General features: G+C 37.1%; 1 non-coding gene across 1 annotated transcript; it reads right to left on the bottom strand.

Annotated features, from left to right (window-relative positions):
- Window positions 1-16,664: 16,664 nt before the first annotated feature.
- On the bottom strand, window positions 16,665-16,771 carry LOC128294391 (small nucleolar RNA R71). Its single transcript, XR_008284703.1, has one exon. It is a non-coding gene; the product is annotated as a small nucleolar RNA R71 (small nucleolar RNA).
- Window positions 16,772-22,652: the final 5,881 nt, after the last annotated feature.

Raw genomic sequence — 22,652 nt, 5'->3', positions numbered from 1 at the left:
AAGACTAATAACGTCTAATCCCTAGATTGAATAACCGAGACTTTTCTCTAATTAACACTCTAGAGTTGCATTAACTTGATCTATGGATCCTCTTATTAGGTTTCACCCTAATCCAGCAAAATCTTGTCACCCTATTTCTAGGCGCGCAATCAACTCCGCTTAATTATGACAAAAGTACTCTTAGACAGGGTTTATTCCTCCTCTAAATAAGAGCATGTCTTGAATCAGTATCCTGGGATATCAAAACAAGAATTAAGAACACATAATTAAGAACAAGTTAAATATTTATCATACGATTCAGAAAATAATAACAAGATTCATCTTAGGTTTCATTCCCCTTAGGTATTTAAGGGATTTAGTTTATAACTAAAAAGGAAAACATCTCAGAAGAATAAAGAGTACAAAACATAAAGAAAACCCAAAACTCCTAAAGGGAAATTGAGGAGAGATCTTTATTCTTGAGCTCGGCAAGGACACACCCGTGTGCCACGACCGTGTGACGTGATTGCTAGGCCGTGTTCGATCCGTTAAATTGCACACGGCCATGTGGGTCAATGGCCAGGCTGTGTGAATCGTGAAAGCCTTGGTCGACACCCTCAAAAGACACGGACGTGTGAGCTATCCGTGTGGCAAGGCTTAGGCCGTGTCATCTTCTCGATTTAGTCCGTTTTGTCCCTTTTTGGCTCATTTTTGCCTCCTTTCGCTCTCCTATGCTCTCCTAAGTGTAAAACATGGAATTAAAGCATTAAGAGCATCGAATTCACCAATTCTAATGAGAAATCATCCATAAAATACATTAAACATGGGGTAAAAATATGTATAATTTACAGTTTATCAAATACCCCCACACTTAAGCATTTGCTTGTCCTCAAGCAAAATTCTCAACTCATAATCAAAATAAATCTTTCTCAACTTATAATTTCTATCGATAATATCTCATATTAATCCGTAAGTAATCATACATTGAGAATTCAACTAAAAGAACATAAAAGTTTCAAACATTCCAAGTTGAGTATTTAGTCATGCAAACTTAGGTGCTTCCCTTCGTCTAAGTAATTACCTTTGATTCAGAATATCACAGAGTTTCACATCCTCAATAAAGGTTCACTCAAATCACTCGAGGTGTTTAAGAATAATAAATGAAGCACTCAATAGTCAATAATGAAAAGTCATTACCATAGGCTTGCATGAAAATCAAATCTCCACCATTATAATTTAAGATGATACATCAATCAAAAGGTCTTTAGAGGGTTGTAATGAGGCTTGGCTAGGGGGTGTGATCACAAGCTGAAAGAAAGGGTTAGAATTGGGATTGACTTGAAAAGTTGCCTTAACTAGAAAAGGAGTTAATCTTCACTTGCGTACAACAGAGCTTCTTTCAGAATATGGAATTACAGATATGTATACATAGTTTTAGTTTTTTTTAAGTGCAAGTTAAATAATATAGACTAAATATCAAGAACAAAACATAGCTAGGCAATCCATTCAACTCAAATCTCGACAAAATTAGGGATTAATTTAGGGGATTTCAACAATAATGGGTTAAAAGTTAATATTAAGGGTAATACAAGAAATGGTTTGTTAGGCTCAAGGGGATTTACTAGGGGTTAATCGTGGAGGTAGGCTTTTCATGGCATGAGTGGGTTAATCCTAAGTGCCTTAATCATTTTGATATATCAAATCAAATGGTGTGGTCTCGACATACATAATCAAGCAAGTTCTAGAATAACAGTTCAATACTGACGCACTCAAAGCAATAATAAAAGTGAGTATGAAAGGATGAATAGATCCTACAAAGGCTCAAAATTCTCACAAAAATTATGGGTTTTTGATGTTTAGACTCGTGAATTCCAGTTCAAAGTAATACCTAGACTTAGGGAAACAACCTATAATTTTAAATTCTTAAAAATCAACTTATCATGTTTGATTCTCTAATGTCTTAAAGTTTAAATAGTCAATGCATAAATCCCTATATTTTAATTCAAAATATATCAATCAAAATCATAAACCAATCAAAATTTATCCTGAATATGATATAAGAGCTTTTCAAGAGAACAAGGCAATCATTAGTAAATACCCCCCACACTTAAGATGTACATTGCCCTCAATGTATAAAGATTGGTATTATAAAATAAAAATAAGATAGGAAGAGAAGTGAAACTTCCTATATGATGAATTCCTCGAACTAGAGTTTTGGAGAGTAACCGGTTCGAGAGTGGAGGAGGATACTCCAGCGGTCGTAGAGGTTCATGAGGCCATAAGTCTTGCGCCAAAAGAATATTATATCTAGTGGTAGCTATGGTCGTGGTCGACCAGGACATGGTAGTCGTGGATAACCTTTCCCGGTAGAGTTTTAGTTCCTCTGTGATAATGAGCTTAAGAGCTCTATATAAATGTGATAAAATCAAGAACCTTTTAGGGGATATTAGGAAGAATAAGTACTCGAAAAGAAATAACCGAAATTTATAATAAAATTCTAAATCTGCTAAAAAATAAAAAGTAGTTTGAATAAAAATTAAAAACATAAAATAAAAAAAAATATTTCTAAACATCTTCATCACTGGATAGTTCACGAGGTGGGATTCGCGATGAGATGTGGAGGTGCTGACAAATCTGCTGTAGAGTAGCATCAATGTTGTCAAATCGTTGAAAACATTGCTGCTAGAATCGGGTGAGGCGCTCAGAGATGTCAGCATATGGAGCCGCCCCATGAACTGGACGAGAAGGTGGTGGTGATTGAGTCGGTAGGTCCTCGTGCTGTGGGGGTACAGCCGTGTGGAGGAAAAATGGATGGAAAAGAGAGGGGAAAGTGAGGATTAATGTAGGTGGAGTGGAGTTTAGGGTGGTTTGGGGGTTGAAAAAGTGAGAATTTATGGAATGGTGGCCGAGATAGGGATTAGGGAGTGGAGAGGGGGAGATTTCGACTAGGGTTTTGAAAGGAAGAAGAAAATGAACAGTGGTTTACTTATATAGGGGGAAGCTACACAGCCTAGGGCCACGCCCGTGTACTCTGAAAGTGAGCCTGTGTTTTCTGAATTTTGCAATTTAGGTTGTGCCCGGCTACTATCCCACGCCCGTGTGTCTTGGGCGTGTGTGGCCCACGGCCATATTGCACGGCCGTGCCTAGCTTTGTTGGCTTCTCCCACGCCCATGTGTTAGGGTACCACGCCCGTGTATTGTTGTCCACGGCCACGCCCGTGTCGAAGAAACAGAATCGAGCCTTGCCCCTGGCACGCCCGTGTTTTTCCATTCCCACGCTGGTGTTCACCTATCAAATTCACCCACGGCTATGTCGCACGGCCGTGGGGATTTATCGCATCCCGTGTTTTGGGGAAATCATTTACCCTGTTTTCGCACGGCCTTGTTTCCCTCCGTGTTGATCACACGGCCTTAAGCACGGCCGTGTGGAGCTGGGAACCTGTGCTTCAAATACTCTGTTAGTGACCTAAATGTTTAAAGCTTGAGTTTAAAATAATTTAATATTGTTAGTACTCGGGTTGCATGTAACACCCCCTACCCGTATCCGTCGCCGGAATAGAGTACGAGGCATTATCGAGGAGTACAAAACACTTACAGATAATTTAAATATATTTTCATAACAACTTGTCTCAATTTCATACTATTTCATATTTAAGCTTTACTCACCAAAGTATTTGAAATATCATCTTTATGCAAATAGCACACATGAGTTACATAATTCCATAATTAAGAATGAACACATTTATCAAACATATTCCACATTCATATATCAATATCTCATGTCTCTATAAATCAATAACTGTCATTTTTCTTGTTTTTCAGATAATTATGTGTAACCATTCATAAGCATGCAATTCACTGTTTCTTTCTGTCAATCACAATTTCAAATAATAAATTCATGTGAATGAGCTCAACCTCATTAGCTGTTTAAATTCTGTCACTTTGATTCACGTACTCAAAATTTACTAACATAACCTATCAAACACAATCTCTGAATGATGAAATCACATAATTGAGCTAAATTTCAATGTTCACTAAAATCTGTCATATAAATTCAAATAATAATTACCAAAACTTTGTCAAATTGTAGAACGTCTATGAAATTGAGTACGTCGTTACTCAGTGCTACGATTCATAACTCAGTATGGTTTTCCTTATTGAAATACCATACCTACATTTCACAACTCAGTATGGAAATGCCATACCTACATTTCTTAACTCAGTATGGATAATACCATACCTATATTTCACGACTCGGTATGGATGATACCATACCTACGTTTCACAACTCAGTATGGATAATACCATACCTATATTTCTCAACTCGGTATGGATGATACCATACGTACATTTCACAACTCGATATGGATGATACTATACCTACATTTCACAACTCGGTATGGATAATACCATACCTACGTTTCACATCTCGGTATGGTTAATACCATACCTCCGTATCATAGCTCAGTATGGACGACGACATACCTACATTTCACAACTCAGTATGGTTATACCATACCTACATTTCGCACTTTGCCATGGATCAACCATTGTCTTTTCCATCAATTCATCTTGTCACTGAAAGTGCTCAATTTGATCGTTTATTCAATTTTAATGCTTTTACATTATTCACGATTTTATCATCAATTCATATGAAATAACACATCATGAAATTCATAAAATTAACAATTGGTCACTAAAATTTAGTTATACAAACTCACAAGTACGATTTTTTTATTATAACGATAATCATAATTTCATAATAAATATTCCAAATAAAACATTATATCATTTCTTATTCAACATTTATTGATTATAATCGGGCATGTGATCAATTTATACCCAAGTCATTCATATATATATATATATTTCCTCCTCCTCCTCTCCATTCACATCCTTAGTATAAATAACACACTTGTAAGTAACATTGTCCATAATTTTCACAATTTACTTATGTGAATATTCAAGCTGTCCATCTATGTCATAATCACTAAATTATTTTTATCTTGAGCTAAAAAACTCCAAATTAAGATCCATAAATTTTTCCAGAAACTAGACTCATATGTCTTCTTACCATAAAAATTTCATAAGTTTTGGTTGTTCCAATTAATACAGTTTATTCATTGAATTCTCCCCTGTTTTGCTGTCTGACAGTTCCGACCCTTCTTCACTAAAAATTAATTACCTCCTCTTTTAGGATTCGAATGATGTCTATTTTTCTTGAAAATAGACTCATTCAGGATTCTAAACACATAAATTTAAGCCCCTAATTATTTTTATCCATTTTTTTATGATTTTACAAATTCAGAACAGGGGAACCTGAAATCATTCTGACATTGTCTCACAAAATTTATCATATCTCATTATTTACAATTTCATTGCTTACATCATTTCTTCTATAAGAAACTATACTCAATAAGCTTTAATTTCACATTTTATTCATCTATAATTCCATTTCTACAATTTTTGGTGATTTTTCAAAGTTAGACTACTGCTGCTGTCTAAAACAGTTTTAGTGCAAAATGTCGATTTCCATTTTGCCCCAAATTTCACAATTCATACAATTCAGTCTTTGCTCAATTAACCCCTCAATTAAGATAATTTTCTCAATTAATACTTTTCCTAGACATTATAAGTTATTTCATAGCTAGTGAAATTCAGAATTTCTACATAAAACTCTAACTTCAAACTCTTTTACAATTAGGTCCCAAACATTCACTTTCTATTCAATTCTTTCAATAAAATCAGCATATAAACAATTTAAAGCTCTAATTCCATGCCAAATCATCATATACTTCCAGCACATATTCATATCAAATTTCAATTTCTTTCATAGAATCAAAAACTAATGAATTCAACAAGTGGACCTAGTTGTAAAAGTCACAAAAACACAAAAAATTCAAGAAATAATCAAGAATTGAACTTACTTGAAGTAAAAATATGAAAAATCAGCTTAAGGGAACTCTTCCATGGCATTTTTTCTTATGAGAATGCAGAAAAATAAAGAGAAATCTAGATAATTCCACTTTAGTCCTAGCTTTATTACGTAAATTGTGCAATTTTCCAATTTTGCCCTTAATTCTCTTTATTTTCTTGCTGATTTCATGCCCTTTCCGTCCAGCCCAAATAGACCTTGGGTCTATTTGCATTTTAAACCCTCTTTCTTTTATCATTTAAGCTATTTAATCATTTCCCACAATTATGTATTTGATACAATTTAGTCCTTTTTGTTCAATTAACTATCAGAACTTTAAAATTTTTTGACAAAACTTTAATACTAACATATTAACACTCCATGAATATTTATAAAAATATTTATGACTCGATTTAAAATTCTCGAGGTCTCAATACCTCGTTTTCGATTCTAATTATTTTAATATTTATTTTTAGTACAAGATTCACTTTTTCAATTTCCTAACTTCACATTTAACTTATACTCACTAAATTAATAATATTTCCTACTCATTTGTCAGATTTAGTGATCTTGAATCACTATTCCGACACTACTGAAAATTAGGCTGTTACATTGCCTCCCGAAAAGCGCTTATTTATAGTCTAAGCTTGACTTACCTCTCTAGCGAATGGCCGTGGTGGTTCGAGAAGCTCGTACTCCTCATTCCTGCTATCAATCTCATCAAAATAAGGTTTTAAACGGGTGTTGTTTACCTTAAAAGTGCCAAACTTGGGGTGACTCACCTCCACTATACCGAATGGAAAAATACTGAGTACCGTAAGAGGGATTTCCTCATTCTGTGTGGTAGTGACAATGTGGGGATCTGAGGCATCTAGTAAGACTTTATCACTAACCTTAAGTTGATTTGGAGAGGTAGCGGCCTTATTTTGACGTAGTTTCGATTTATCATGTGTTCTCGGTTTGTGTACTGGCCATTCGTCTAGCTCCTCTATCGTAGCCTTCGTTCTTCATGAATGTGTCCTTTATCATTTCTGGAACATGGCTCGTGAACTTCTTTGATGCTTAATTTCTGCAAAGTCATATTTTCAGTTTTAGTATATTGGTGTGGACTATTACCTTTAATGTTCGATGTGATGCCAGAATTACGAGGTTGAAGGGTGATTGTTTCATCTCCCACACGAAGTGTAAGCTCACCTATGCCAAGATCAATAATTGTTTTAGCAGTTGTTAAAAAGGGCCTCCCTAAAATCAAAGGGGTGTTATTATCCTCCTCTATGTCTAGAACAACGAAATCAACGGGGAATATGAACTTATCTACTTTCACGAGTACATCTTCAATAATACCCCTAGGAAATCTTATAGTTTTATCTGCCAATTGAATGCTCATCCTAGTTTGTTTAGGTTTCCCAAGACCTAGTTGCTTAAGCATTTTGTAAGGCATTACATTAATACTAATCCCTAAATCAGCTAATGCATGACTTATATCTAAACTACCAATTAAGCAAGGAATTGTAAAACTCCCTGGATCTTTCAATTTGTGGGGTAGCTTATTCTATAGAATAGCTGAACAGACTGCGTTTAGTTCCACATGCGACGCTTCGTCCAACTTCCGCTTATTTACTAAACACTCTTTTAAAAATTTCATTGCATTTGGCATCTGTGACAAAGCTTCAATAAACGGTAAGTTAATATGTAATTTTTTCAAAAGTTTAAGGAATTTACCGAATTGTTCGTCTGAGGGGTCTTTCCTTGTCGCGTTAGGGTATGGCACACGAGCTTTATATTCTACAGTCACTGGTTTTTTTATATTTTGATCTACGTCATCTCTCCCTTTGCTTACCACTGTTTCTTGCCTCGGTTCTGGTTCAGGCTCAATAACTCCTTCGTCATTTTGGATATTAATTTCACTGAGCTATTCCCTTGGGTTGGGTTCAGTGTTACTTGGCAAGCTACCTTGTGGTCGTTCGAAGATTAGTTTGGAAATGTGGCCTATCTAAGTCTCGAGTCATTGGATCGTTGCTTGTTGATTTTTAAGTGCTGTCTTAGTATTTTGGAAATGGGTTTCTGACACTGATATCAATTTTGAGAGCATCTCCTTAAGGTTTGGTTTCTTCTCTTGTTGATAAGGTGGCTGTTGAAAACCCTGAGGATTTTGTGGCTTTTGATTCCCTTGACCACCCTAGGAGAAATTTGGGTGGTTCTTCCAACCTGCATTATAAGTATTACTGTATGGGTTATTTTGAAATTTAAAGTTATTGTTACCCATATAGTTGACTTGTTCCTCTTCGGTTATGGGATTCAAGGATTGATATTCCGTATGCACACCTCCTCCACTCGCGTCACACCTCATTACTGGATGTACCTGCGTAGAACTAAGTAAACCATCAATCTTTTTATTGAGAAGTTCTACCTGATTTGACAGCATAGTAACTGATTCGACGTTATAAACGCCGGATGTTTTCGTTGGCTTTGTCCTCATAACTTGCCAGTGATAGTTATTCAGTGACATCTCCTCTATAAACTCATAGGCATCTTCCGGAGTTTTATTGTTGATGGTTCCGCCAGCAGCCGCCTCAACCATTTGCCGAGTCAAGGGATTCAGACCATTGTGGAATGTTTGTACTTGAAGCCAAAGTAGTAACCCATCGTGAGGGCATCTTCTCAGTAAGTCCTTGTATCTCTCTCATGCATCGTAAAGTGTTTCTAAACCCATCTACACAAAAGAAAAGACATCATTGTGTAATTTAGCCGTTTTAGCTAGCGGAAAGATTTTAGTAAAAAATTTTTGGTCATTTCTTCCCAAGTAGTGATAGACCCTCGTGGTAACGAGTTCAACCACTGTTTAGCTTTTTTTCTCAGTGAAAAAGGAAATAACCGAAGACAAATGGCATCATCAGAAATGCCATTGATTTTAAATGTATCGCAAAATTCCAGAAAGTTTGCTAAGTGAGCGTTGGGATCTTCATCCTGCAAACCATCAAACTAAATAAACTGCTGTATCATTTGAATTGTGTTAGGTTTCAGTTCAAAAGTATTTGCAGCTATAGCCAGTCTAACTATGCTAGATTCAATTCCTGTTAGAGAAGGTTTAGCATAATCATACATAGTACGTGGAGCAGGATTTTGATTAACCGCAATTGTAGGAGGTAGCTGATTGCCTTAGTTTTCAGTCATCTCTTCGATTAGGGGTTGAGTATCGTCTTCTTACTCGTTCTCCGTGTATCTTAAGCTGCGCCTTATTTCTCTTTGATTTCTGCGAACTATATGATCGATTTCTATGTCAAAAAGTAATAGTCCCGACGGGTTTCTTCTAGTCATAAACTATAAAAACCTTCCAAGAGAAAGAAAAAAATAAGTTAATAAATAATAATTATGAAATAAAATTAAATTGTAAGAAAAATAAATGGCTAAAGTAATAAAAATTGAACGTTTTTAATATTTTAGTTCCCCGGCAACAGTGCCAAAAAATTGATCGCGTGATTCGTAACAAGTAATAAATATTTATAATGAAGATCAAATCTAGACTAACTATTATCACGACGAAAAGGCAAGCGCACCTATCGGATAATAGTATAGTAATGGCAAGATCGGGATATCGTACCCAAGGGAACCAAAAGTACTAGTAATAACTATCTTTTTATTATCTAGCCTAAGAATAAAAGGGTTTGTTTTAATTAACTAATTATTTAAACTAAGAACGCACAGAGAAAAGAATTGGGGAATTGCTTTTGGGAAAATCGATTGACTTGAGACAATACCTAAGGAAAAATCTACCCAGACTTTACTTGTTATTCTGGCTCCGAATCGGATGATTTATTCATTCAACTTGTTCCGTAGAGATCCCTAAGTTATTATTATCCCTATTCAAGACTAATAACGTCTAATCCCTAGATTGAATAACCGAGAATTTTCTCTAATTAACACTCTAGGGTTGCATTAACTTGATCTATAGATCCCCTTATTAGGTTTCACCCTAATCCGACAAAATCTTGTCGCCCTATTTCTAGGCGCGCAATCAACTCCGCTTAATTATGACAAAAGTATTCTTAGACAGGGTCTATTCCTCCTCTGAATAAGAGCATGTCTTGAATCAGTATCCTGAGATATCAAAACAAGAATTAAGAACACATAATTAAGAACAAGTTAAATATTTATCATACGATTCATATAATAATAACAAGATTCGGCTTAGGTTTCATTCCCCGTAGGTATTTAGGGGATTTAGTTCATAACTAAATAAGAAAACATCTCAGAAGAATAAAGAGTGCAAAACATAAAGAAAACCGAAAACTCCTGAAGGGAAATTGAGAGATCTTCAGTCTTGATAATGAATCTGACTTCTGAGATGGATCAATCGGCTTCCTTGGGGTAATTCCTTACCCCCTATTCTCCATCTCCCCCTTTTTCTCCTCTTCTAGGGTGTATTTATAGGCTTTGGAATGCCTAGAAGCCCTCCAAAATGGCCTTTTTAGAATTGGACTTAACTTGAGCTTGGCAGGGACACGCCCGTGTGCCACGGCCCTGTGACGTGATTGCCAGGCCGTGTTCGATCCGTTAAATTGCACACGGTCTTGTGGGTCAATAGCCAGGCCATGTGAATTGTGAAAGCCTTGGTCGACACCCTCGTGTTAGAATTAAGTGACCCAAATTCTTATTTAAATAAAATACGATGGAAAATAAAATAAAAGTAAAATCCATATAGAACTAGACTTCTTTTATTTTATTTTAGAATAAGGTTTTTAAACCTTATTAAACTCCATCTATTTTATATTGATTAGGATAAGGTGTTTCAATCCTACTAGAATATGGCTTTGCAAGCCTATAAATAGACATAGTCTATTCCTCTTGTATTTGAGTAAAAATTTTTCGACATAGTGAATTTTCTTCTCCTCTGCCCGTGGTTTTTTTCCCGAAAGGGTTTCCACGTAAAATTTTTGTGTTCTTTATTTTTATTTATTTTATTCTATTTTATTTTTCACAAATTGGTATCGAGCTTAGGGTTATTCATCTCGATCACGGTAATGGCGTCTTTGAAGTATGAAATTCATTGTTGGATCGCAACACCGATTTGCGTTGTGGCAAATTAAGATACAAGCGCTTCTTGCAGATGGATCTAGAGGATGCCCTGCTAGGGATAGATAAGATGCCTTCGACATTAACAGATGAAGAGAAGAAGCGTAAGGATCGAAAGGCATTAACACAATTACATCTGCATTTGTCCAACGAAATTTTGCAGGATGTGATGAAAGAGAAAACTGCCGCTGCATTATGGAAGAGGCTAGAACAAATATGTATGTCGAAAACTCTAACAAGCAAGTTGCATATGAAGCAGCGTCTTTATGCTCATCGTTTGGAGGAAGGTGCGTCAGTACACGAACACTTAACAAAGTTTAAAGAAATTCTCTCAAACTTGGAGGCCATGGAGGTTCAAGATAATAAGGAAGATCTAGGGTTGATTCTACTTTGTTCGTTGCCCCCGTCTTATTCAACCTTTAGAGACACGATTTTATATAGCCGCGAGTCTCTCACAGTTGATGAGGTTTATGATTCTTTAACCTCGTATGATAAGATGAAGCATCTTGTGGTTAAACCCAACTCTCGTGGAGAGGGTCTCATTGTTCGTGGGAGACAAGACCGGAATGTTGATGATGATCGTGGTAGAACACGAACGGAATCCTCGTGGTAAATCTAAGGGTAGATCGAAATCTTCAAGCAGAGGTAAAACTTGCAACTTCGCAAGAAGAAAGGGCACATTAAATCTGAGTGCTATAAGCTACAAAATAAGATTAAAAGGAGGCTGCGAATCAAAAGGAAAACAGACGGAAAATTCGGTGAAGTGATGTTGTAGAAGACTACAATGATGGTGAACTTCTAGTTGCTTCATCAATGATTCTAAAGTAAGCGAGGAGTGGATACTTGATTCAGTGCACCTTCCACATGAGTCCCAATCGGGATTGGTTTACAACTTATGAAACAAGATTCAAGGTGTTGTTTTGATGGGAAATAATGCTTCATGTAAAATCGCGGTGTTGGAAAAATTAAAGTTAAGATGTTTGATGGAGTTGTCGAACACTTAGTGACGTGCGGCATGTTCCGAATTGAAAAGAAATTTAATTTCGTTGAGTACTCTTGATTCAAAAGTGCAGATACACAAATGAAAGTGGGGTTTTAAAGATTTCAAAGGGTCCCTTGTTGTGATGAAAGGGCAAAGAAAGATTGCCAAGTTATATGTTTTACTGTGGTTCTCTTCATATCGGTGATGCAATTGTCGCTTCCTCTTCCTTGTCGATGATGATATTACTAAACTTTGGCATATGCGCCTAGGGCATATGAGTGAGAATGGCATGGCGAAATTAAGCAAAGAGGACTTCTTAATGGGTAAGGAATTTGCAAACTGAATTTCTGTGAGCACTGTGTTTTTGGGAAGCAAAAGAGAGTTCGATTCACTAGAGGAATCCATAACACGAAGGAAACGTTGGAGTATATCCATTCTGATCTGTGGGGGCCGTCCAGAGTGCCTTCGAGAGGTGGAGCTAATTATATGCTAACCTTTATTGATGATTTTTCCAGAAAAGTTTGGGCGTTCTTCACAAAGCGAAAGCGATGTGTTTTCCACATTTAAGTCTTGGAAAATTATGATTGAAAAACAGACGGGAAAACAGATAAAATACCTCCGTACAGACAATGGCTTAGAGTTCTGTTCTGATGAGTTTAATAGATTGTGCAAGTCAGAAGGGATCATGAGACACTTGACGATTCGTCATACTCCACAAAAAAAACGGCGTTGCGAACGAATGAACGAACGATCATGGAGAAGGTTCGATGTATGTTGTCAAATGCCAACTTACCAAGTCATTTTGGGCGAAGCGACCTCATCTGCATGTTTTTGATCAACCGATCTCCATCCGTTGCCATTGAGAAAAGACTCCACAAGAGGTATGGTCCGTAATCCCGCTAATTATTCGATTTAAAGATTTTTGGATGTCTGCGTATGCTCATGTTGATAATGGAAAATTGGAACCGAGATCCATTAAATGCGTTTTCTTGGTTATAAAGTGGTGTAAAAGGCTATAAGTTATGGTGTCCTGAAAATAGAAAAGTTGTGATTAGCGAGAGATGTTGTTTTGATGAAACCGCTATGCTACCTAACTTATCTCTTAAAGACTCTTCCAATAAAGAAAACCAAAAGCGGTGGAGCATCGATTAATACGAAATCAACTCCTCAAGCCAAGACAAAATTGAGAATAGAGTTGCTTCTTCACCGCAATACTCTATCGCCAAAAACAGGACAAGAAGGAAATTAAACCTCCAAAGAAGTATGCCGAGGTTGATCTAGTTGCTTATGCTTTAAATGTGGTGAAGATATAGATGCGAATCAAGAGCCATTTAATTATTCTGAGGCGATTAGTGTGAAGACTCGAAAAGTGGATGTTTGCTATGCAAGAGGAGATGGAATCACTCCACAAAAACAGAACATGGGATCTTGTAAAACTTCCTAAAGGTAAAAAGGTCATTCGTTGTAAATGGGTGTTTAAAAGAAAGAAGGGACTCAGGGAGTTGAAGAACCCGGATATAAAGCAAGGCTTGTTGCAAAGGGTTACAATCAAATTCCGAGTGGACTTCACAGATGTGTTCTCTCCAGTTGTTAAGCATAGTTCGATTCGAGCTTTGCTTGGTATTGTGGCCATGCATGATTTGGAGCTTGAGCGGTTAGATGTAAAACGCATTTTGCATGGAGAACTTGAGGAAGATATTTACATGCAACAACCAGAGGGTTTTATAGTCTCGAAAAAGAGGACTATGTTTGCTTGCTGAAAAAGTCCCTTTACGGTTTGAAACAAATCACCAAGACAAGGGTACAAGAGGTTTGATTCCTTTATAACTTCTCATGATTTCAAAAGAAGTAGTTTTGACAGTTGTGTCTACTTTAAGAAAAATGATGATGGTTCTTTTGTGTATCTACTTCTTTATGTTGATGACATGTTGATAGCAAAAAAAGATAAAAGAGAGATAAGAAAGGTTAAAGCCCAACTAAGTGAAGAATTTGAGATGAAAGATTTAGGACCAAAGAAAGAAGATACTTGGTATGGAGATTCTCGAGATAGAAAAGCAAGTAAATTGTACCTAAGTCGGAAGGGTACATTGAGAAAGTTCTTTGCGTGTTCAATATGCAGAGTGCTAAGCTCGTTAGTACTCCTTTAGCGACCCATTTCAGACTTTCATCGGCCTTATCTCCTCAATCGATAATGAGATTGAGTACATGTCACATGTTCCATACTCTAGTGCAGAGGATCTCTCATGTATGCTATGGTTTTTCACGTCCGTGATTTATCATATGCAATCGGTCGCAGTTAGCGTATACATGGCGAATCTCGGTAAAGAACACCGGAAAGCGATTCGGTGGATTTTAAGATACTTACGAGGCACTACTAATGTTTGCTTACAGTTTGGAAGAACTAAAGATGGAGTTATAGGGTATGTTGATGCTGATTTTGCTGGAGACCTTGATAGAAGAAGATCTCTCACGAGTTACGTCTTTACAATCGGAGGTTGTGCAATTAGTTGGAAAGCCACTTTGCAAACTACGATCGCTTTGTCTACCATCAAGTTGAGTACATGGCGATTCTCGAGGCTTGTAAAGAAGCTATTTGGTTGAAGGGACTATTTAGTGAACTCAATGAAGACCTTCAAATCAAGACAGATTTTGTGACAATCAGTGCCATCTTTCTTACAAAAGATCAAATGTTTCATGAGAGAACAAAACACATTGATATTCGGTATCATTTTGTTCGTGATATTATTGCTCGTGGTGATATTGTTGTGAGCAAAATTAGCACTCATGAAAATCCTGCAGATATGATGACTAAGTCACTTCCTATAACCAAGTTTGAGCATTGCTTAGACTTGGTTGGTGTTCATTGTTGAAGTTAAACCCTTAAGGGGTTTTTGGAAGAGGTGAAGAACTTGTTTATTGAAAGTTCGCGATGAAGAACTTGTTCATTGAGAATTTGTGTCAAGGTGGAGATTGTTAGAATTAAGTGACCCAAATTCTTATTTAAATAAAATACGATGGAAAATAAAATAAAAGTAAAATCCATATAGAACTAGACTTCTTTTATTTTATTTTAGAATAAGGTTTTAAACCTTATTAAACTCCATCTATTTTATATTGATTAGGATAAGGTGTTTCAATCCTACTAGAATATGGCTTTGCAAGCCTATAAATAGACATAGTCTATTCCTCTTGTATTTGAGTAAAAATTTTTCGACATAGTGAATTTTCTTCTCCTCTACCCGTGGTTTTTTTCCCGAAAGGGTTTCCACGTAAAATTTTTGTGTTCTTTATTTTTATTTATTTTATTCTATTTTATTTTTCACACCTCGAAGACACGGTCGTGTGAGCTACTCATGTGGCAAGGCTTAGGCCGTGTCATCTTCTCGATTTGGTCCGTTTTGTCCCTTTTTGGCTCGTTTTTGGCTCCTTTCACTCTCCTATGCTCTCTTAAGTGTAAAACATGGAATTAAAGCATTAGGAGCATCGAATTCACCAATTCTAATGAGAAATCATCCATAAAATGCATTAAACATGGGGTAAAAATATGTATAATTTACAGTTTATCAGATCTCTACGGAACAAGTTAAATGAATAAATCGTCCGATTCGGAGCCAAAATAACAAGTAAAGTCTAGGTGGATTTTTCCTTAGGTATTGTCTTAATTCAATCGTTTTCCAAAAGTAATCCCCCAAATTCTACTTTCTGTGAATTCTTTTTTTAGATAATTAGTTAGTTAAAACAAAACCTCTTTATTCTTAGGCTAGATAATAAAAAGACAGTCATTACTAGTACTTTTAGTTCCTTTGGGTTCGACAATCCGGTCTTGCTAAAACTATACTATTGTTCGATAGGTACACTTGCTAAGATCGTGATAATAGTTAGTTTGAAGAACTATTCATTATAAGAACACTTGCCTACATTGTGATAATAGTTAGTTTCAAGAACGATTCATTATAACTATTTAAAACCTGTCACACGAAAATCGCGATCAAGTTTTTGGCACCATTGCCGGGGAACTAAGATATTAGGAACACTCAATTTTTATTACTTTAGCCATTTATTTTTCTTGCAATTTAATTTAATTTAATTTTTATTATTATTTATTATTTTACTTTTCTTTCTCTTGGCAGGTTTTTATAGTTTATGACTAGAAGAAACCCGTTAGGACCACTACTTTTTGACGAAGAAATCGATCGCACAGTTCGCAAAAACCAAAGAGAAATAAGGCGAAGTTTAAGATACACAGAGATCGAGCAAGGGGACGATCCTCAACCCCTAACTGAAGATATGGCTGAAAGCCAAGACAATCAACTACCTTCTACAATTGCGGTTAATCAAAATCCTATTCCATGCACTATGTATGATTATGCTAAACCTTCTTTAACAGGAATTGAATCGAGCATAGTTAGACCTAGTGTAGCTGCAAATACTTTTGAACTGAAACCTAACACAATTCAAATGATACACCAGTTTGTTCAGTTTGATGGTTTGCAGGATGAAGATCCCAATACTTACTTAGCAAACTTTTTGGAATTATGTGATACATTTAAAACCAATGACGTTTCTGATGATGCCATACGTCTTCGGTTGTTTTCCTTTTCATTGAGGAACAAAGTTAAATAGTGGTTGAACTTGTTACCACGAGGGTCAATTACTACTTTGGAACAAATGATCGAAAAATTTTTACTAAAATATTTTTCACCAGCTAAATCGGCTAAATTACGTAATGATATCTCTTTGTTTGTGTAGATGGACTTAGAAACTCTTTACGATGCATAGGAGAGATACAAGGACTTACTGAGAAGGTGCCCTCACCATGGGTTACCGCTTTGGCTATAGGTTCAAACATTCCATAATGACTTGAATCCTTCGACTCAACAAATGGTTGAAACAGCTACTAGGGGAACCATCAATAATAAAACACCTGAAAATGCTTATGAGTTTATTAAAGAGATGTCACTAAATAACTATCAATGGCAAGTCATGAGGACTAAGCCAACTAAAACAACAGGCGTTTATAACGTCGATTCGGTTACTATGCTGTCAAACCAGGTAGAACTTCTAAATAAAAGGATTGATGGTTTACTTGGTTCTACTTAGGTACATCCAATAATGAGGTACGAAACAAATGGAAGAGGAGCATGCACAAAGTATCAACCCTTCAACCCTAGCATCGAGGAGGAACAAATTCAATATATGGGTAACAATAACTCTAGGTCTCAAAATAACCCATATAGTAACACTTATAATGCAGGTTGGAGGAACCATCCTAATTTCTCGTGGGGCGGTCAAGGAAATAAAGACCACAACATCCTCCAGGCTTCTAACAACCACCCTACCAACAAGAGAAGAAGCTGAACCTTGAAGAGATGTTATCTAAATTTATCTCGATGTTAGAAACCCATTTTCAGAACACTAAGACAGCACTTAAAAATCAACAAATGTCAATCCAATGGCTCGAAACTCAGATAGACCAGCTTTCCAAACTAATATTCGAACGACCACAAGGTAGCTTGCCAAGTAATACTGAACCTAACCCAAGGGAACAGCTCAACGCGATTAATATTCAAGATGAAGAAGGAGTCGTTGAGCCTGAGCCAGAACCGAGACAAGAAACTGTGGTAAGCAGAGGTCAAGGTGAGGTAGGTCATAATAAAAACAAATTAGTGAATGTCGAATATAAGCCTCGTGTGCCATACCCCAACGCGACAAGGAAAGATCGCTCAGATGAACAATTTCGTAAATTCCTTAAACTCTTAAAAAGATTACATATTAACTTACCGTTTATTGAAGCTCTATCGTAGATGCCAAATGCAATGAAATTTTTAAAAGAGCTTTTAGCAAATAAGTGAAAGTTGGACGAGGCTTCGCATGTAAAGTACCCAACAAACTATTCTCCAGAATAAGCGCAAATAAGCGGAAGTTTGCTTAGCTATTCTCCAGAATAAACTACCTAACAAACTAAAAGATCCAGGGAGTTTTACGATTCCTTGCTTAATTGGTAGTTTAGATGTTAATAATGTATTAGCTGATTTAGGGGCCAGTATTGACGTCATACCCTACAAAATGTTGAAACAATTAGGTCTTGGGAAACCCAAACAGACTAGGATGAGCATTCAATTAGCAGATAAAACTATAAGATTCCTTAGGGGCATTATTGAAGATGTACTAGTTAAAGTCAATAAATTTATATTTCCCGTTGACTTCATTGTTCTAGACATAGAGAAGGATAGCAACACTCCTCTGATTTTGGGACGTCCCTTTTTAGCAACTGCTAAAATGATTATTGATGTTGGCACAGGTGAGCTCACACTCCGTGTGGGAGACGAAATAATCACCCTTCAAGCTCGCAATTATAGCACCACATCGGAAATTGAAGGTGATCGTCTAAACCACTCTACTAAAACTGACGATATGGTACAACCTACTTTGCAGGAAATGAGTTTGAAGGAAGCACATGAGTCATTCTCAAGCAGTAGCAGAGGACCTATTCATGAAGATCGAAGGCTACAAATTGAGGAGCTAGATGAATGGCAGATGCATAAACCGAGGACATACGATAAACCAAAACTACACCAGAACGAGCTCAATACCTTCCCAAATCAACTTAAGGTTGGATATAAAGTATTATTTCATGCCGCAGATCCTCACATTGTCACTACCAAACCGAATGAAGAAATCACTCTTACGGTAATTAGCATTTTCCCATTCGATACAGTCGAGGTAAGTCATCCTAAGTTTGACACTTTTAAGGTAAACAACACCTGTCTGAAACCTTATTTTGATGAGAATGATACCAGAAATGAGGAGTATAAACTCCTCGAACCACCATAACCATTCAATGGAGAGGTAAGTCGAGCTTAGACTATAAATAAGCGCTTCTCGGGAGGCAACCCGAGCACTAACAATATTAATTCCTTTAAGTTTTAGTATTTAACACCTAACTTACTAACAGAGATCTTGAATACAGATTTTTCCACACAGACACGGCCAAGCACACGGGCGTGCTTAAGGCTGTGTGAAAACAGGGCAAAGATTTCCCCAACACGGGCTACGATAAATCGCCACGACCGTCCGACATGGCTGTGGGCAAATCTGCCAAAACAATACGAGCGTTCGACACACCCGTGTCTAGAACCCGTGGCCAAACCTGTCAAATCAACACGGGCATTCGACACGCCCGTGCCAAGCAACCGTGGTCGAACCTGTTAAACTAACACGGGCGTGGGCCTACATACACGGGCGTGGGAGAAGCGAACGAAGCCAGGCACGGTCGTGCAACACGGCCGTGTGCACCCACACTCCCATGAAACACGAGCATGTACTAAAAGTCAAAAGCGCCCAAATTCAAAATTTGCGAATCACACCGGCTAAAATTGGGGAACACGGGCGTGTTTCCTGGCCGTATGCCCCAAAATCTATAAATAGGCTGCACTATTCATTGTCTTCTTCACCTAAAAACCCTAACCCTAACCGCTGCAAGTCCACACGTCCTTCCTGCCATGCCCGTGCGCTGCCTCCAGGTTCATTTTTTACGCTCATTCTCCCCTTTCTAGCGTTTGTTTACTCTTTTCCCTTTAATTGCACTCATTTTTCATGTTAAGTTATCATAGTACTATGCATTTTTTTTTCTTTTCATCTCTTTATCACTCACATTTCATATCTAGGGTAGTTATTATCTTTTCATGTTCAAATTCTTACGCATTACATGATTTCTCTACTCCATTTGATTAGTTTGAAGTGAATAGTCATGGTTAGGATAGTTGAAATATTCATTCCTCTTGTGTTGACATTTCTGTTCATTCATATAGTATGCTGCATTTCATTCTTTTCCGTTTTCACTTATATTACCATACTAATGCCACAAAAGTATGTCATTGAACTTATTATTTTAGTTACACTTAGTAGTTGTGGCTGAACATATTTATGGATTTTCCCTCCTCGAATTTAGTCGCATTTTACCCTGTTTACTCATCAAGACGAATTGATGTTTCCAATTGCAAGTACCATGTCATCTTCACGTGGTAAAAGGCTACTGTCCCTACTTTAAAGAAAACGAAGGGAGCGTCATCTTCCTCGGGTCCTACCGTGGAAATTCACCACCCTTTCCTGCAATTTCCCATTGGGCCCCAAGAAGAACTTTTTCAAATACTCTGAGTCAGACCTTTAATTGCGGGCCCTGCATCGACTGAGCTGTAGTAAGACAAGTTCAATTGGCTGATGCGATTCGGGCCCTCCTGACCACCGACCTGTGAGAGCTTTTCTTTGGGATCATCAAGCCAACATATCTAGAGCTCACAATGGAAATATGTTCAACATTTCATATTCAAACTGTAATGACGACTACGATGGTCCCAACATAGTGCAATTTCACCTAGGCAGATTAGTCCGCCAGCTCAGAGTCCCAGAATTCGGTACGGCGCTGGGCCTATATACCGAAAAGTTCAAGGAGAAGAATGGTTTAGATACTCTCAACTGCCATATCCATCGTTCTCCTTCACGGCGCTGAGACGCACTAGTACCAGGTGCAGCCACCTATAATCCTAGTCGCTCCAAGGCATAGGTTCTCCCTCCATCTCTGAGGTACCTTCACGCCATTTTGGCTCACACGATTACAGGAAGGCGAGAGAGCACTGGCGTCGCCAACACTCACGACACCTACTTTTTATGGTGTATGCCGCACGGGCAAGTCATCGACCTTGCCTATTTCATTACCCTTGCCCTTCAACACTAGACAGAGCGGCATAGGAAGGGGGTCATCTCCATTAGCCCCTATGTTACTCGGTTGGCTCGACACTTCGGGCTCCTCAGCACCGCGGCCCAAAAATCATCCTTGACCCTTATTGGCCAAATGTCTCCACAAGGCATCTTGAGCATGCTAAGCATGAGGATGATTGAAAAGCGTCGAGGAACCTACCCACCTCAATATCGTCTCATCCAATCTACTGAGGAGGAAGTCTCCGAGGACATTACTGATATGTCCTCCTACAGCACGAGGACCTACCGTTTCAACCACTACCACCCTCTCGTCCAGTTCATACGGCGGCTTCGTATGCTGACATTTCTGAGTGATCACTCAATTCGAGCAGTAGTGTTTTCAATGATTTGAAAACATTGACGCTACTCTACAGCAGATCTGTCAGCACCTCCACATCTCATCGCCACCCCCACCTCCCGAACCATCTAGCGATGAAGATGTTTAAAAACATTTATTTATTATTTTATGTTTTTACTTTTATTTTATTTTAAGACTACTTTTTATTTTTCTTTCATTTTATTTTTATTAGGATATATAAATTTTATTTCACTATTTTGAATTCCGGGAATTTCCTGCCGAGTAATCATTTTTCCTTATATATTTTCTAGAAGAGTTCCTGATGCTATCACAGTTATTAAAAGCTCCAAAGCTCATCATCACATGGGAACTCTAAACTCCACTGGGAAAGGTTCTCCACGACCGCCATGTCCTACTCAACCACGACCATAACCAATTTCAGATATAATATTCTTTTGGCACAAGACTTATGAACTAATGAACCTCTACCACTGCCGGAGTATCCACCTCCACCCTCACGCCGATTATTCTCCGACATTCCAGTTCAAGGAAATTCATTCTTCACTCAGGAAGTTTCACTTCTCTCTCTATCTTATTTTGACATTCTTTTCTATATATCTATTTTTGTACATTGAGGATAATGTACATCTTAAGTGTGGGGGGTATCCATTTTATTATCAGAAAAATCCCTGAATGACTGCCTTGTTCTCTTGAAAAGCTCTCATATCGTATTTAGGATAAAATTTGATTGATTTACGATTTTAATTGATATATCTTGAATTAAAACATAGGAATTTATGCATTGATTGTTTAAACTTTAAGACATTAAGAGAATCAAGCATGATAAGTTAATTTTTAAGAATTTAAAATTTTAGGTTATTTCCCCAAAGTTTAGGTATTACTTTGAGTTCGAATTCACAAGTTTTAAACATCAAAAAGCCATAATTTTTATGAGATTTTTTAGCCTTTTGAGCATCTGTTAACTCTTTCATGCTCACTTTTATTATTGCTTTGAGTACGTCAGTAATTGAAACTGTTATTCTAGAACTTGCTTGATTATGCATATGAAGACCACACCATTTGATTTGATATATCAAAATGATTAAGGCACTTAGGATTAACCCACTCATGCCATGAAAAGCCTACCTCCATGATTAACCTCTAGTGAACCCCCTTGAGCCTAACAAGCCATCTCTTGTATTATCCTTAATATTAACCCTTAACCCATTATTGTTGAAATCCCCCAAATTAATCTTGATCCCTATTTTTGTCAAGATTTGAATTGAAATAGTTGCTCAGCTATGTCTTGTTCTTAATAGTTATTCTATGTTATTTAACTTGTTCTTGTAAAAAAAATATGTGTATGTATACATATTAGTAGTTATCTTTTGAGCCAATGAAGTTAAATTTCATTTTCTAAGAAGAAGCTCTGTTGTACGAAAGTGATGATTAAATCTTTTTCTAGTTAAGTGATTTTTCAATTCAATCTCAATTCTAACCGTTTCTTTCATCTTGTGACCACACCCCCAAACCAAAGCCACGTTACAACCCTCTAAAGACCTTTTGACTGATGTATCATCTAAATTTATAGTGGTGGAGATGTGATTTTCATGCAAGCCTATGGTAATGACTTTTCATTATTGACTATT

The sequence above is a fragment of the Gossypium arboreum genome, chromosome 6 (genome assembly GCF_025698485.1).
Source record: "Gossypium arboreum isolate Shixiya-1 chromosome 6, ASM2569848v2, whole genome shotgun sequence".
In the NCBI taxonomy this organism is placed as follows: domain Eukaryota; kingdom Viridiplantae; phylum Streptophyta; class Magnoliopsida; order Malvales; family Malvaceae; genus Gossypium; species Gossypium arboreum.
The sequence above is the reverse complement of the archived record's forward strand: the minus strand, read 5'-3'. Positions and strand labels throughout refer to the sequence as shown.